The 15,599-nt window shown below is 37.9% G+C and overlaps 1 protein-coding gene and 1 long non-coding RNA gene across 4 annotated transcripts in view; one reads left to right on the forward strand and one right to left on the reverse strand.

The window, feature by feature from the left end:
• The window catches only part of LOC131438760 (G-protein coupled receptor dmsr-1), a 475,110-nt gene that overhangs the window by 432,222 nt on the left and 27,289 nt on the right, over positions 1-15,599 (forward strand). The window lies entirely within an intron of this gene.
• Positions 2,647-7,898, reverse strand: LOC131438762 (uncharacterized). Of its 2 annotated transcripts, XR_009230987.1 has the most exons (4): positions 7,737-7,898; positions 7,563-7,676; positions 7,376-7,475; positions 2,647-7,311 (listed from the first exon to the last, which is right to left on the reverse strand). It is a non-coding gene; the product is annotated as an uncharacterized LOC131438762 (long non-coding RNA). The 2 variants fall into 2 exon arrangements; XR_009230986.1 differs by having other exon boundaries at positions 2,647-7,475.

The raw sequence follows: 15,599 nt of genomic DNA on the forward strand, positions 1-15,599 counted from the left end.
TACGGTAAGAAAGAACTCTTTTTTGCTTTGAGTAGCTGTGACCTCAGAACGACACTTTTTCTAAGTTTACATTTTCATTCTCTCGTCCCTAAAAAATCTTTTAGTTTATCCTTAGGTTCTGGTCAAGCGCGGGTTACACGTTCCATTCTTCGCCGGAACGAAATGTCAGAATTATCTCAGCACAAACTAATCAGAAATCAACAAATCAAAGAATAGATAGAGTTGATGTTTTTCTAGACCTCAACGTTTCTGCCTGATTTTTTTTTATTTTGGTGATTGTTTAAAGTCAAAACTGTAAAACCTCCTCAAAATAACAAACAACGAAAAGAAAACGTTGGGATCTGATATTTTGTATGTAGAAAGTGTTTTTGAATGACGATGGACAAGGACTTTCAAACCCTGATTTAGAGAAAAACGCGTTTCAAGTTTTTTGATTAGAAAATCTAAGGATCTAAATCAGGGGCTGGGGTCCACTAGGAGATTGATAGTACCTATTAGCTCTCTCCGGACAGTACCAGCCTAGATGCCGTGTGGAATCCGGCGGAAAAAAATGAACCAAGAATAGATCCACTGGGTTTCTGCTTCCATGTCGTAAAAGGCGACAATTGCAGGAGTTTCTTTTTCCTTTCAGTTATCAGATATTTTCAATGTTTCACTTCTGATGACTCTATTTTACTAAATTATCTCTTCATTCAACCTATCAATTTCCGTCTAGCTTCGGAGATAAGTTTTATTTAGAATGTTTTCTTTTTCCATGTTATTGATTGTCTTTCAGGATTATAAATTGAATGATAAAAATCAACTATTGCACAAATCCGTTGATATTACAAAGTTAATAACATATATCGGTATATTGAATACATAGTAAAAAAACACTTGATATTAATATTTCAAACAATAAATTAATATTTTTCACGGTAGCCGGCTGCCCAGATCAACCAATATAACCAATTAATAATTTTAATAAATAAATAAAATAATAAAGCGGATATAATGAAGAATCAAGACGCGCGTGAAATCTGTTGACCTTTGATTGGTGATTTAAAATGATTTTATAACATCTGTTTAGAATATGTCAATGCAATTAATCTACTATTTTGTCTAAATCCTATTCACTCGTTTATTTTGTATCACGTAACTTCATTTATAAAAATTAGGGAAGTTATTATTCTTTACGCGATAGTATTACAAATTTTTCTTCAGTTTTCTCGATTAAGAGCTGTGAATCAAGACTTCCCGGAACTTCAATATAGTATATTGTTGAAACGTTCACTCGGGAAGTCAATGAGTTTAGTGGTGCATCCGAGCATCTTGAAACCGGAACATACTGAGTCGCGCGCGAAACCAATACTGATTTTTTTACTAACAAATATCCTTCTCCCGTGACACTTGTGGAGTGCGCAGTAGTTTATACGGCCTCTAGCAACAAGTGTTGGACTAACATCCCTTCCCATTCCTTAGACGATCTACGTTCGGGCCTGGCCGGCGCCGGTACTGATCGATGAATTCTGGGATTACCAGAAGATGTACATTGAAGGATGATTTACCAGTCCCAGGTCGGATCATCTCGAAACTCCCTGTACAATTTCAGCTAATCCCGATCAGTAACGGAGTAGCAACCAGGGGTGGTCGCTCAAGCTCAAGCTCAAGAAAATCTAAGGATCTAAATCTAAATTTAGTTGTCTAGGGAGCCCGTAGTTTCCAACATTTTCAAAAAATCATTTTTTTGCCTTTCTCATATAGAAAGGTTATGCAATCACTTGAAAAACCGACCAGTGAAAATGGGCCCGACTCAGTTCATCGAGCTGAGCAATGTCTGTGTGTGTGTGTGTGTGTGTGTGTGTGTGTGTGTGTGTGTGTGTGTGTGTGTGTGTGTGTGTGTGTGTGTGTGTGTGTGTGTGTGTGTGTGTGTGTGTGTGTGTGTGTGTGTGTGTGTGTGTGTGTGTGTGTGTGTGTGTGTGTGTGTGTGTGTGTGTGTGTGTGTGTGTGTGTGTGTGTGTGTGTGTGTGTGTGTGTATGTGTGTGTGTGTGTGTGTGTGTGTGTATGTGTGTGTGTGTGTGTGTGTGTGTGTGTGTGTGTGTGTGTGTGTGTGTGTGTGTGTGTGTGTGTGTGTGTGTATGTGTGTGTGTATGTGTCAAATAATCTCACTAGGTTTTCTCGTAGATGGCTGAGCCGATTTTGACAAACTAGGATTCAAATGAAAGGTCTCGTGGTCCCATACGGAATTCCTGAATTTCATCCGGATCCGACTTCCGGTTCCGGAATTATAGGGTAAAGTGTGTTCAATATTGTACACCGTCACTTAAACCGGCGAAACAAAAAACGTAAAAAATTTTCTAAACTGGGCTCAAAACTACACAAATCGATAGTCATTATCAGTAGGCAACTAAATAAACCGATTCCGGCTATCCTGGTTCCCGGTGTCCGGTTCCGGAAGTACCGGAAATAATGGTCATATACACCAAAATGGATCTCACTCACTTTTCTCAGCGATGGTTTGACCAATTTCCACGAATAAAGATTCAAATGAAAGGTCTTCCGGTCCCATACGGAATTTCTAAACTTCATCCGGATCCGACTTCCGGTTCCGGAGTTATAGGGTAAAGTGTGTTCAATATTGTACACCGTCACTTAAACCGGCGAAACAAAAAACGTAAAAAAAATTCTAAACTGGTCTCAAAACTACACAAATCGATAGTCATTATCAGTAGGCAACTAAACAAACTGTTTCCGGCTATCCTGGTTTCCGGTATCCGGTTCCGGATTCCGGAAAGTGCATATAATAGTGATCCCATTTCGTTTTCTTAAGGATGGCTTACGCAATCAAAGCACTCTTTTATTCTGTATGTTATGCATAAACAATCTCTTGGTTTCTTCCAAAACTCTAAGAGAATTTTTTTGAATAGAATACCACAATATTATATGTACATGAGAAAGGCATCATTACACCACTAGGTGGATTAAAACAGGTTTTTCTTTTGTATTCTCCCATAATAAAACATTACAAAAATGGTTTGTTAAGTTTTTAAGTCAATCGAAGCAGTAATCTTTGGCCTATGCACCGAGCTTGCAGATAAACAAAGATAAAGGCCCATAACTCACTGAGTTTTGTTCCGATAGGCTTGAAAATTTCACGGAATATTCTTGAAATGTTTTACTATAAGAGAATACAAAGAAAAAAATTAATGATTTTTCAATAGTGTTAGACGTCGTCGGTTAGACCCTACTCGCCCCTTAACACGAAGCTTGCACGAACGATTTCGGGACGCATTTATTGGACGTTTAACTGGGATACACACCCCTATTCTGTATTCTGTTCGAATGTGAAAATTTTCATTCTCTACTACGACCTAGTTCGAGTTTTCCGCACAAAAACATATTTCGATCGAAATGCAACATGAAAATGTACACATTCGATCGGAGCATTTCGATTCGGTCAAAATGCAGAATAGGGGTTATTATCTCGTCAGGTGAAAATTTTAATTTTAGTGCTGACAACATATCGGGAAGTCGAGTCTAAGACGAAACTTAAAGAAAATTTATATCGGGAATGTTTTAACAGCTTCTTCCAGCGTACACATGAATAAAGAACTAGTGTACGTTGTTACGCGCCATAAGCGCGATCATGTCCTTTCTTTATTCATTATATATCTGTACTTCGCTATGTAAGGATCGCCTAATAAAATTCTGAAGTAAATTTCGAGTGAATAAAACATGGTGTCAGAAGTGGCCGTGTGAATTTAAGTACAGTCTCTCGCGTCATTTACGAAATCGCGAACAAAGGAAACAAGTGTTCAACGCATATCAAATTATTAGAACGATTGGAACAAGACGTTCAGCATCGGCAGCCATCTTATTTTTCTATCACGAGTGCAATAGCAGTTTTTTTTAACGGAGTCCTCATCAAAATGGATCCAAATCAGTTTGCCCAGTTTTTAGAGCACCAAACAAAGCTGTTTGGACAACTCATGCACGGTCTAACGTCAGCAAAAAAATCATCTGCACCAGATCCGATGCAGGGATCAGTAGGACCTTCACTTGGGGCAAATATTTCAGTTCCGCAACCAGCGCCGCTAGCTCTAGAAGGGGACATGGAACAGAATTACGAATTTTTCGAGAGAAGTTGGGATAGTTACACTAAAGCCGTGGGTATGGATCGATGGCCAAACGTTGATAACACTCAGAAAGTTAGCTTTCTTCTATCGGTGATTGGTGAGCCGGCAAGGCGAAAATTTTTCAACTTTGAGCTCACACCAGATCAACAGAATAATGTGAAGGAAACATTAAAGGCCATTAAAGAAAAAGTTACGGCAAAGCGAAACACCATTATCGATAGATTGGATTTTTTCTCCGCATCTCAGTCGTCCGAAGAATCCATCGATGACTTTACCACTCATTTGAAAATTCTCGCCAAATCAGCCAAATTAGGACCACTGGAAACAGAGCTCATCACATACAAAGTTGTTACCGCTAACAAATGGTCTCAGCTTCGCACTAAAATGCTGACCATCACTGATATCACTTTGTCAAAAGCAGTTGATATGTGTAGAGCAGAAGAAATAGCAGCAAAACGATCATTAGACTTAGCAATTCCGACCAACACGGACGTGAAGAAAATATCATACCCTAAGAAAAACGGTCTTCGTTGTAAGTTTTGCGGTGAACGTCATGAATTCGCCAAGGGTATATGTCCAGCTTTGGGTAAAAAGTGTCACCGTTGCAAAGGAAAAAACCATTTCGAGAAAGTTTGCAACAAGCCTCGAATAGTTAAAAGAAGGAAATTCCAAAAGGTAAAAGAAGTCAAGGAAGAAACGAGTACTAGTACAGGTGATGAGTCGTCGACCGGCGAAGCTTCATCAGAAGAAAGTGAAGATGAATATGAAATTGGGAAAATTGTGGATAATTCGGAAAATGGAGGTAGTGTCATAGCGAACCTCAGTTTTAAGTTTAATAATACATGGAAACCAGTGAAATGTGAACTGGATACTGGTGCTAACACCAGTTTGATCGGTCGCCAGTGTCTAATAGAACTTAGCGAACATCAAAGCCCTACTCTGCTTCCTTCAAAATTACGTCTACAGAGCTTTGGTGGTAATCCTATCAATGTTCTTGGAGAAGTAAAAATCCCATGCCGTCGCAAAGGTCGAAAATATTCGTTAGTACTACAGGTAGTTGAGGGTAACCATCGCCCTTTGTTATCAGCAAAAGTATGTAGAATTCTCGGATTTGTGAAATTTTACAAAGCAGTTTCTTTCGGAGCTCCGAAATCAACCGACTCATCGCAGAAGATGTTAAACGTTTATCGAGTAAAAGCACAAAGGATAGTAGAAGCTCACGAGCAGATTTTCGTTGGACACGGTAAACTAGCTGGTACAGTTTCCTTGGAAGTGGACCATTGCATTTCTCCTTCCATCCAATCACCACGAAGAGTACCCATAGCTATGCGCGAGAAACTCAGAAAGGAGTTGGAGATACTTGAAAAGGAGGGTATAATCGTCAAAGAATCTAAACATACAGACTGGGTAAGTAACGTTGTAATCGTACAACGTGACAGTCCAGAGTCATCCAGTATAAGAATCTGTTTGGATCCGATACCCCTTAACAAAGCACTCAAACGGCCAAATCTACAATTTGTTACACTTGATGAAATTCTTCCAGAACTAAGCAGAGCAAAGATTTTTTCTACTGTTGATGCTAAAAAAGGGTTTTGGCATGTAGTTCTAGATGAGCCCAGTAGCAAGCTAACAACCTTTTGGACACCCTTTGGTCGCTACCGATGGACTCGTTTACCATTTGGAATAGCTTCTGCTCCTGAAATCTTTCAGATGCGCCTCCAGGAAGTTATTCAAGGTTTGAAAGGTGTCGAGTGCATTGCGGACGATTTGTTAGTCTATGGATCCGGTGACAGCCTAGAAGAAGCTCTCATTGATCACAACAACTGCCTGAATCAGCTGTTGATTCGTTTGAGAGAACATAACGTTAAGTTGAATAGGTCGAAGTTAAAGCTTTGCCAAACGTCAGTGAAATTTTATGGTCATGTGTTGACTAATCAAGGCATCAAACCAGATGAAAGCAAAATCGCCACAATTCGGAACTACCCCATACCGACAAACCGCAAAGAAGTTCACCGCTTTATTGGCATGGTCAATTATTTAAGTAGATTTATAAAAAATCTCAGCGCAAACTTTACAAATCTCCGTAAGCTTATCTTAGATTCTGTACCGTGGCAGTGGACGACTGTTGAAAATTAAGAATTTAACCGAATTAAATCACTTGTATCAGATGTAACAACGCTTAGATATTATAACGTTAATGAACCACTGTGATGCAAGCTGTTATGGACTGGGTGTAGTGGTCTTTCAATCTAACGGTGTTATTGGGTATGCATCAAGAACACTAACAGCGACCGAACGCAACTATGCTCAAATCGAAAAGGAGTTACTAGCAATACTGTTCGCATGCACTCGTTTTGACCAACTAATCGTAGGAAACCAAAAAACAGTCATCAGGACAGACCACAAGCCGCTCATCAGTTTGTTTCAGAAGTCGCTTTTGTCAGCACCACGTAGACTCCAACACATGTTGCTCAACCTACAGCGTTACCGACTATCCATCGAGTTTGTCACCGGGAAAGATAATGTAGTTGCAGATGCTCTGTCTCGTGCACCACTGCAGAAAGACCAATGCGAAGTTTTCACCAAACGTAATATATATAAAGTTCTGGGTGAAATAGAAGGGCTTCAATTGTCGAAATTCCTGTGCATTTCGGACAGCCGTTTGGAGGAAATAAAATTCGAAACCGAAAAGGACCAGTCGCTGCAATTGATTATCAGTTATATTCATAATGGATGGCCAGCAATCGCCGGCCGCGTACCAGACAACGTTAAAATCTACTTTAATTATCGCAACGAGCTATCTACTCAAGATGGAATAGTATACCGTGGCGATCGTTTAGTCGTGCCACATGTTCTTCGTCGAAAACTCATAGATTGCTGCCATATAAGCCACAACGGAATAGAGTCAACGTTGAAATTAGCCAGAGCCAATCTCTTCTGGCCAGGTATGTCGATGCAGATCAAAGACGTCGTTAAAGTATGTACTGTTTGTGCAACGTATGCAGCCTCACAACCGAATCCGCCTATGATGAGCCACTCTATACCGGTTTATCCATTTCAACTGGTATCCATGGACGTTTTCCAAGCAGAATATCGAAACATCAAACGTAAGTTCCTGGTGACGGTTGACCACTATTCGGATTTTTTCGAACTCGACATTTTGAAGGATTTGACTCCTGAGTCCGTCATCGTTGCCTGCGAACAAAATTTTGCTCGTTATGGTAAACCTCAGAGGGTGATCAGTGACAATGCAACCAACTTTTCCAATGTTAAAATGGCTCGTTTCGCTCGTGAATGGGATTTCGAATTAGTTACCTCAGCACCGCATCACCAGCAGGCAAATGGAAAGGCAGAAGCAGCTGTAAAAATCGCAAAGCGATTAATCAAGAAAGCGGATGATACTGGATCTGATTTGTGGTATGCTCTTCTGCATTGGAGAAATATACCTAATAAAATTGGCTCCAGCCCCGTATCTCGACTGTTTTGTCGCTCTACTCGTTGTGGTGTACCAATGTCGAAAGGAAATTTACTTCCGCGAATCATTGAAAATGTTCCTGCTTCTATCGAACAAAATCGCAAGATTTATAAACGGAACTATGATAATAGATTACGGAAATTACCTGAGCTCCGGATTGGCTCTCCTATATACGCACAGTTACAACCAGAAACCTCAAAACAATGGAGTGCCGGAATTGTTACTGATCGTTTAAGCGAACGTTCATATCTAGTCAACGTGAATGGCGTTCCTTATCGACGCAGTTTGGTTCACTTAAAACCGCGCAATGAACCCAACGGAACCCAACGCGACACTTAACCGATATCCCACAGTTCCTGATTTGAATTTTGCTTCTACTCCAAATACCACAAGTCAAGAAACTGTTTCTTCTGCTGTTGAGAATTCGAATTAGAGATGGGCAATTCGCTCCTGAGCTGTTCCAGTGAATCGAATCATTGAAGTGAGCTGACAGCTCACAGCTCTTTTCAAAAGAACCGCAGCTCATCAGCTCACTCATTTGCTACCCAGTTCACTGCATTATGACGAAGGGAACACGCTACGAGCTGGTCGGATCTTTGGCTCTTTAAGAGATTCAATTTAGTCGACATCAATTAAAGATAAACTAATTCGCATTGCATTCATTGCATCATTGCAAATCAATGATTCAATTTCGATCATGCATATGAAAGAAAACCGGTGCATGAGAAAAACGGCGTACAAAATGAACCTTATGTTCAAACTAAAAGAGCTGATGAGCTGATACATCGAATCGATTCACTTTGGTGAGCTGATCGGTTCGGAGCTGTTCACCAAAATGAGCTGTTTTGCACACCTCTAATTCGAATGTTTGTTCTGAAAAAATAGTTCCGTCAGAGTTTGCTACGATTGAATCATCAACCATTTCATCACCACCAGTGTTGCCGAATAATCGAAAATCATCTTCTTCTACTACAAGCGTTACAGAAACGTTATCACCAGTGAGAAAAGCTACGTTTACGTCCACCAACAATAGGAACGATAGAATCATAAGGCCAAAACGAATTACTCGCACTCCAGCTAGATTTAAGGATTTCGAAATTAATATTGAGTAGATTTTATTTGAAAGTGAGGAGGATGTTGCAATATTCGTGTACGCACTCAGTGTATGATCCAACCTTTTATTATTACATCGTGTTACGCGCCATAAGCGCGATCATGTCCTTTCTTTATTCATTATATATCTGTACTTCGCTATGTAAGGATCGCCTAATAAAATTCTGAAGTAAATTTCGAGTGAATAAAACATACGTTTTTAGTAGTAAACAAGAATGTAAATTGTATATTTTCTTGTTTCATACGGTCAGTACAATTAGGAATTTTTTTACCGTCAAAACTAACCTCAATCGGATGAAAACATTTTGACAGTTTAGCAGTACTGTTGTGAACAGATTTTTTTGTTTGTCCGTTGAAAAATTGGATGAGACCATCTACGGTCCATATCCCCTAAATGAAGTTTTAATTTGTTCACGATTGGATACGGGTTGTTTTTGAGATTTATTAAATAAAAGCGAGTGGTTGCAAAGTGTAAAAATGATTGATTAAAACATGCTCTTCAATTTTTGTTTAAAGGTACGATTACATTAGCCAGTTTATCTGCACAAACTTGTGCAGTTTGACCACAGACTAACAGACATGACAGTATGAGTAAATTCTTATAAAAATAATTTTTCGTGATGCACTAGTTCCACCTATATTGTACTGCGCGAACTATTTACTATCTATATACCCCTTGTGTTATGTAGAAGTTTTTTAACTAGTTGGTTTCCCCTCGTTTGTCAACACCGATCAGCTGCTTGCAGGGATGCCTGATTTCATCAAAATATTTGAAATTGAATCGTCACAATAAATTATTGGATTACGTTGATAATATATTTAACTTTTTCGCGATGTTGGAAGGTAACCGTTTATTTGACTCAATGTTGTTCATCTAGACTATTTTTTATTGTGTTGGTAGTTTTCACTCGAAATTAAGTGGTGGCAGACCAGAAGCAAGTAAATATTGTAATAAAACGGGTTCGATTTTGTATTGCGTTGGAGGATGAGAAGTAGGCACAATTATGTATATAGTTTAGGCAATATGTATTAAACCTGAATCCTGCATGAAATTCGCATGGACGTATACAAATCAATACATTACAGGTAATTCTGTATGAACGGCAACTCTGTTATTAAATAAAAAAAATTAAACACAGTCTAGATGACAGACATGATTTTTTTGATAGGGTTACGTGGCGCCATCATGACACATGTGAGTACTGTCCCAAATAAAGGAATATTCGAAATGACCGTTAAGATGATTGAAGAATCGAATTTGAGTGTCCTGTCTGTTAGTCTGTGGTTTGACTGTATCATAGTGTAATCGGTTCGCAGTTGTCTGCAAGCAGTCAAAATCGGCTTGACTGTCCATCTGTATGCAGTCAAAGTGTGCAGATTATCTGTGACAATGTAATCACAGTGTGATCATAGTTGACAGACAAACAGTTGATGACTGTGCAGACAAATTTGACTGTTTCTGAAACTGTTGTGCAGAAGTTGTCTGCCACAGATTCTATGACAACCAAAAACTTGTTTATTTCATCCAAACCCAAAGCAAAACGTTCCAGCACCAGTGTGAGAAGTAAGTACACGTGGTTTTCCCTAAGAGGGTTAGTTTCGTGATCAATTTTTTTTCTAATGTGTAAAAACCAGATAGTAATAAAAAACCCGTTTTAATCCACCTAGTGGTGTATTGAGGGCTTTCTCGTATTACTCATATTCTCACATTCCGGTATATGTGGCATTCTTCGAAATAATTTTTATTGCTTCTTGAAAGAAAACAAAAAAAATCAATTAGCACAACCAACAACCAACAAAATGAAACAGTTTTGCTATTGCAGGTACTTCTGCAACCGGTGTAAATGAAGTCGGTTCGAATGACCATCTGTTAACATGACTTACAAACTGTATTGATTTTAGTCAATTTTATAAGATTTTATATGATTCGGCCATCGTACTTTAAACGACGGTTTAAATTTTAAATACTTATAATTTTAGAAATGGTGAAAATGAAATTTTAAACACTTGCATCCGCGCAAAGTTCAGAAGCTCAGGAGTTTTGGCCTTTTATTTGAACCTAAATTTGTGAATATCGGTCAAGCGACCTCTACGAAAAGTGAGTGAGTTCCATTTTTGAGTATATGACCACTATTTCAGGAACAGGAAGCCGGGAATCAGGATAGCCCAAGGCTCTTTGAATATGATGCTGCGGCTCTTCAGTTCTATGCACATATATTGTTTATTTTACAAAAAAGTACTTAAAATCGATCGAAATCGATTAACGAGTATTAGACACCACTTCTATCCCTCAAACACGTGTACTAACTTCTCACCGAACCGCGTTGTCAATGTCGTCATTTCCGGTCGAAATAATGAAGCTTATCGCATATTTCGTAGAATTACTACTGAATTTTCCGAGCTCCTCCTTCACCATAAAGTGCAATGGATCTCCAGAAGCATAGTACTGGAACATTTTGCTTTGTACTTGGATGAAATAATTATGAAAAATTAAATAATGAATTAATGAAAAAAAGTATTAACTACTCCAAATAAAAAAAATGCTGGACGGTAACAGAAAATGTACTTATTTGAAATTTTTTTCAAGGTTTCGTAAATATTTACCGAATTTCCAATAGCTTATCGTTCGTTTATTAGTTCGATAATTAAATTGATTATAAAGCGTTTGGTAATAATATTGAGGATCTGTCCAAATCAGAACTCTGCCCCAAAGCGAATTCATACCGTTATACCATATTTGAAACAGCCTAAACTGGAGACAACCTTCCCAAAATTTCAACTCTTTAATTGTCATATTTACGGAGGTAGGATGATTCTATGGATTTCCATTGCATTTGATTTTTGAATCCACAACATTATTTACAATTTATTGAAAATGTATTTGTTGCGTGAAAAATACTTAACAATTGCGAAACATATTTTTTCACGCTTTCGATTTTGGTGCCACTCTGGATTTTTAGTAATAGCAGATCTACACAAACGTGTAGATAATGAACATATGAAGTGAAAGAATCTCAAGAAAGATGGTCACTATTTGGACAATTTTTTTTCTCATTCAAAATAAACTTTTCATTCAGCAAAAAACACGCTCACCTTATACTTGGTTAATAAACAATTTTTAGATACATCGAAGAGCTGTGGAAAAGTTCAGTATTTGAGATTTTCTAAAATAATAACCTCGGAAATTTTTTTTTAAGTTTGAGCGATTTCTATACCTATTTTTGATATTTATATAAAAGGGAAAAAACCGAAGTACATTTATATTTCTTCTTTAATTGCTCCAAACACAACACATCAAGTAGCAACGCAACGAGACCAGTTTGTGAGACCAGATCGATATTTTACCATAACAAAATATTCCGTGAAAAGTTCTCTGCCCCACAAACTTTCTTCCAATGTAATCGCTGTGTGCAGAAAAACTGTAATAAACAGCCCACTCCCTATATTTACGTCTGTAACCAGTTTGATTTGTCTGATCAATGTAATCACAATACAGACATGCTCAAAAAGTCTGTCACAGTCAAATATAACAATTGTCAAAATATTGACTGTCGGCAGTCAAACTTGACTGTTGCAGTCATTTAACTGTGAATAGTGTGATCACATTGCCAGACCAAATTTAAACTGCCGAAAAATTACTTGTCTGTGGTAGAAAAACTGTGACAGATAAACTGGCAAGTCTGATCGTAGCTTAAGCGTTTTTGTAAACAGTACCGCTGAACTGTCAAGGATGAATGCTTGTTCATTTGTGACGTCACGATAAAAAATCTAATAGAATCGACTCACTTTAGTGAGCTGATCTGTTCGGAGCTGCTGACCGGTATGAGCTGTTTCGCACATCTCTAAAAAAACGAAAACTAAGGCCGGATCAGCAATTGACACGAAGAAAATCGAGACATATTGTAACTAATCAAATCTTGTTCTGTACTTTCATGTTGCCAAAAGTACCACGCGTACTCTTAAGCAGCGAGAAAGTTCACGCGGAACTTGTTTTGTAATTTCAAGTTATCGAAAGTTCTCAATTATCTTATGGTAGATGTTTTGTGATGAAAACAAACTAATTAGGTTTTGCACGAACATGCTATAACCTTACAAAATGAACCTTTTTTGACTGTCGACGTGTACTTGTTTACAGTTTAAAAGTTCATCAGAGGTTCATCGTTCGAATGTAAAAATTGTAAGTCGCCTCACACTAAACAGATTCATACATATATCGCTCCTTGATGCTGGAAACACATACAGGGCAATCTTTTTAGTTCTTTTCACTGGGGAATATGTTTTTAACAGGCACTTTTTCGTCATTTTTCAATTTTTAAATTGCAGTCGCAAAACAAAACAAGTACACGGCAACTGTCAACGATGAACTTGATTCATCGGCAGTTCATTTGTGTCGTCATCGTGCAAAATCTAATTAGGTTTTGCACGATGACGACACAAATGAACTGCCGATGAATCAAGTTCATCTTTGACAGTTGCCGTGTACTTGTTTTGTTTTGCGACTGCAAGTTAAAAATTGAAAAAATGACGAAAAAGTGCCTGTTAAAAACATATTCCACAGTGAAAATAACTAAAAAGATTGCCCTGTATGTGTTTCCAGCATCAAGGAGCGATATATGTATGAATCTGTTGAGTGTGAGGCGACTTGCAATTTTTACATTCGAACGATGAACTTCTGATGAACTTTTAAACTGTAAACAAGTACACGTCGACTGTCAGAAAAAGTTCATTCTGTTCATTTTTGTGAGGTTATGTCATGTTCGTGCAAAACCTAATTAGGTTTTGCACGAACATGACATAACCTCACAAAAATGAACAGAATGAACTTTTTTTGACAGTCGACGTGTACTTGTTAACAGTTTAAAAGTTCATCAGAGGTTCATCATTTGAATGTAAAAATTGAAAATCGCCTCACACTAAACAGATTCATACATATATCGCTCCTTCCCACATTATCGAAATGACGGAATGAGCAATGAATTCTTACTCGACTGCATGATTTTTTAGTGCTCGATCGGTTCAGTGCTAGAATTTTCGCCTGAGTTGGCTGCTCGATCAACCTGATTGACAGTGACATTATAAATGTCATTGAATATTCGCTCGTTTTATGAATGTGTTAGTGTGAAATTTAAGCGACTTAAGCCATTTCACTACACTCCAGCTAGAGGAATGGATGATGCTGACTAAGGTAGGCCGTTTTGTTGATTTCCAGCGAATTTCAATAGTTTATGTTGGGATTCTAAGAAGAACTGGTTATTTACTTAGTTCTGTATATCCGAAAAACATGAAGATTTAAATTTGTATATTCAGTTATATAATGTTTTCGTTTAAAAATAAACTGAAAATCAGCACGAAAACGTGCAAAATCAGGAAATAAGAAGAAGAAAACGAATTGACAATTCAGTCCGCATCTTCTCACTCAATTCCGAATGATTTCCGAATCAACCGGTTGTAGGCGAACCGGTTCATTCGGAATCGGTTGTTGCACTGGAGTTGGAATTGATTCGGAATCCATTATGATTTCCACATGAAATTCCGAATGAAAATTTCTCGCCGATTCGGAATTGATTCGGAATCCATTCGGATCTGATAATGTGGGTTGATGCTGGAAACACATACAGGGCAATCTTTTTAGTTCTTTTCACTGTGGAATACGTTTTTAACAGGCACTTTTTCGTCATTTTTCAATTTTTAACTTGCAGTCGCAAAACAAAACAAGTACACGTTTGTTTTGCGACCGCAAGTTAAAAATTGAAAAAATGACGAAAAAGTGCCTTTTAAAAACGTATTCCACAGTGAAAAGAACTAAAAAGATTACCCTGTATGTGTTTCCAGCATCAAGGAGCGATATTTGTATAAATCTGTTGAGTGTAGGCGACTTGCAATTTTTACATTCGAACGATGAACTTCTGATGAACTTTTAAACTGTAAACAAGTACACGTCGACTGTCAAAAAAAGTTCATTCTGTTCATTTTCGTGAGGTTATGTCTTGTTCGTGCAAAACCTAACTGTCAACGATGAACTTGATTCATCGGCAGTTCATTTGTGTCGTCATGGTGCAAAATCTAATTAGGTTTTGCACGATGACGACACAAATGAACTGCCGATGAATCAAGTTCATCTTTGACAGTTGCCGTGTACTTGTTTTGTTTTGCGACTGCAAGTTAAAAATTGAAAAAATGACGAAAAAGTGCCTGTTAAAAACGTATTCCACAGTGAAAATAACTAAAAAGACTGCCCTGTGTGTGTTTCCAGCATCAAGGAGCGATTTATGTATGAATCTGTTGAGTGTAGGCGACTTGCAATTTTTACATTCGAACGATGAACTTCTGATGAACTTTTAAACTGTAAACAAGAACACGTCGACTGTCAAAAAAAGTTCATTCTGTAATTTTTGTGAGGTTATGTCACGTGACGTGTTCTTGTTTACAGTTTAAAAGTTCATCAGAAGTTCATCGTTCGAATGTAAAAATTGCAAGTCGCCTACACTCAACAGATTCATACATAAATCGCTCCTTGATGCTGGAAACACATACAGGGCAATCTTTTTAGTTATTTTCACTTAAGTTCTTTTTAACTTAAAAACGTGTTTCACAGTGAAAAGAACTAAAAAGATTGCCCTGTATGCGTTTCCAGCATAGAATGAGTGATATTTGTATAAATCCGTTTAGTGTGAGGCGACTTGCAATTTTGAAATTCAAATGATGAACTTTTTAACTGTAAACAAATACACGGCGACTGTCGAAAAAAGTTCATTCTGTTCATTTTTGTGAGGTTATGTTATGTTCGTTCAAAACCTAATTTCAAACGGGCGAATGTGCATTGGTGATTGTAAGTGAGCTGTCAGAAAGGTTCATTTGGTGGGTGGTAAGAAATGACGCATTCAAAATGGAATGG

The sequence above is a fragment of the Malaya genurostris genome, chromosome 3 (assembly GCF_030247185.1).
Source record: "Malaya genurostris strain Urasoe2022 chromosome 3, Malgen_1.1, whole genome shotgun sequence".
Taxonomy (NCBI): domain Eukaryota; kingdom Metazoa; phylum Arthropoda; class Insecta; order Diptera; family Culicidae; genus Malaya; species Malaya genurostris.